The sequence below is a fragment of the Anabrus simplex genome, chromosome 6 (assembly GCF_040414725.1).
Source record: "Anabrus simplex isolate iqAnaSimp1 chromosome 6, ASM4041472v1, whole genome shotgun sequence".
In the NCBI taxonomy this organism is placed as follows: domain Eukaryota; kingdom Metazoa; phylum Arthropoda; class Insecta; order Orthoptera; family Tettigoniidae; genus Anabrus; species Anabrus simplex.
The window spans coordinates 202550014-202552979 of NC_090270.1; positions in this window are offsets into that span (position 1 = coordinate 202550014).

Consider the following 2966-nt stretch of genomic DNA (forward strand, 5'->3'; position numbering starts at 1 on the left):
TCAGTTCCTGACTGGTTCATTCTTCTGTCTGGGGGACTGGGTACTTGTAGTCAGTACCAACACACTACACTGCCAACCAACACAGCCAACACAGAAAGACACAATAGTGAATTCATCCCTCTGCATAGAATTGGTATCAGGAAAAGCCATAAAACAGGGCATAGTCCCATGACCAGTGTGAGAAAAGCAGCAGAAGAAGATCAAGCAACATTTGATGTTTCTTTTACAAGAGGACACAGACAATTTAATCAGAAGAGAAACAAAACATGTGATCTGATCAATGAAAAATAAATAAAAATGGCTGCTAAGAGTGAAGAGAGTTGTGTGTTCTTCTTCATCATCATCATTATCATCATCATCCAGCCAAGTATTAGACCATGTGATCCATTACGGTCTCAGTCCATCTTTTCATTGGATGTCCAACACACCTTTCACCAGTGAGGATGTATTGAAGGGTTTGTTTCAGTATCTTCCTTCTGTCCCCTCTTTTCAAGTTTTGTCTGTTGAGTGTCTATGTATGTACAGAAGCATAGGTTCAATTCCTTCTGGAGTACTAGTTATGACCAGTCAGTCAGTCAGAGCCGTTAAGAGGCCAATGATCCTTATAATCAATACACCATTTTTCTAGAGGTCATATGCACTGGCAGCTAAGACACCAACATCCTGTGCTGTTCGTCTGACAGTGTACAATATATTGATACTTATGGAGGTGGATTTGTTATGGTGCAGGCAAGCATGAATCTTGATACAAAAACTCTTCTCCTGGTCATTCGCAATGTATCTTTAACATGATTCCTCACATGCAGTATTCTTGCATGGTACTGCTGATGTCAACATCATTTGGAGATGCAATGATGTATGCCTCAACTGGACATGCAGCACCTTGTCAGAAGCATGAGAAGGTGCTGTGAAGCTATTATCCATGTGAGACATGGCAATATTCTTTATTAAGATGCTTAATTATCATGTGGCCATTTTGGTATATGACCAGGGACCACTTTGTTTATGACACATTTTGCAATTGCATATACTGAGTGTCCAACGACCGCTTTTCATTTCAATAAATTCTTAATTGTTCCGAAGAAGAAGAAAATTATGATGGTGGTGATTCGTTTTTATTGTGTGGCTGTTTTCATTTTAATACATACCATGGAGGTATGAACATATGTGACCCGTTGCGTGGAAAGGGGCCGAAAGTCGGCAATGGAAATTTTACAGCAGAGCCGAACAAAAGTGTCTGGGGTGTAAAAACGACATTCCCATGTTTTATCTTCTTGCACTACCTATGGGTAATTTTCTCAAAATGCAGTTTTCTTAATAGCAACAGTCAATAATTAATATCTTCTGAAGTATTGCACCTAGAAGCATGAGCTCTTTTTTTAAAATGTTTAGTGCCTTATACCAATTTTAGAACCTCAAAAATGAAACCTCCGACTTTACATCCCTTTACTCGCAATGGGTCACATATTAAAAAGTGACTGAACTTCGGGGCTTTTTCCCAGTGAAAACAGAAGAATATCTGCATTAAATTAATTGTAAGTATTTAAATGTCTCAATATACCACTGTATACTTTAAGAAAATGCAAAATCAGAAGGGCAAAAAAGCTGTACACCACAGCTATCGCAAAATATTATAATTATTTTGCTGCATTAGCATAACGCAAGGGCTGATCACTTACTTAAAATAGTTTTGTCAGTTGCAGTTGGTTTCCATTTTAAGGTCCGGCTCCATGGCGTTAGCGTCCTGGCCTTTGGTCACATGGATCCCGGGTTCGATTCCTGGCAGGGTTGGGAATTTTAACCATCATTGGTTAATTTTGCTGACACGGGCGCTGGGTGTGTCATCTTTATCATCATTTCATCCTCATCACGACGCGCAGGTCGCCTACGGGAGTCCCTGCACCTAATAATAATATAAGAGAATTTATTGGACTCCAACCTATACAATACATTACAGGATGTTAACATTTTTAGTTAAACATCGTTAAAATGGAGACATGGAGGGCGAAACATGTCTCCATTTTAACGATTTTTAACTAAAAATGTTAACATCCTGTAATGTATTGAATAGGTGGGAGTCCAATAAATTCTCTTATATTATTATTGAGATTCTTTCAATACGGAAAATAAAATGATTTTCATTACTTGTAAGGACCTGCACCTGTCGAGCCGAACATGTCCTCGGACACTCCCGGCACTAAAAGCCATACGCCATTTCATTTCCATATTAAGACATATTTGCCACTAGCACTTACAATTATTTATTATGCATCTTACTAATTTTCTAGATTATTTGGTAAATAATGATAATGCGATAATAGCAAAACATTAATTAAGGTATTTTTCAAATTTACATAAGAGTTCAATATCAACTTAATTGACCTATAATATACAGTAGTTCTACATAACTTAAAAGAGGCATATTATTTATATATGGGCCATTACTTACAAAGGCAATAAAATTCAGACACTCACAGTCTAAAGAGCTTACAGAGAGTCTTGTATCTTTCATTTTCTTGAAGCTGACACTTTCTGATTCTTGTATCATCAGCCTTCCTATGTTTTAGCAGCCATGCTTATACACAAGGCGTTGGGTCCCACAAAACTCATGGCTCAAATAAGTTGAGATGACATTCAATAATAATTAATTTCGTGTGGCTATTTCTAGCCGAGTGCAGCCCTTGTAAGGCAGACCCTCCGATGAGGGTGGGCGGCATCTGCCATTTGTAGGTAACTGCGTGTTATTGTGGTGGAGGAGAGTGTTATGTGTGGTGTGTGAGTTGCAGGGATATTGGGGACAGCACAAACACCCAGCCCCCGGGCCATTGGAATTAACCAATGAAAGTTAAAATCCCCGACCAGGCCGGGAATCGAACCCGGGACCCTCTGAACCGAAGGCCAGTACGCTGACCATTCAGCCAACGAGTCTGACATTCAATAATGATGACATTCGAAGTGCTAAATCC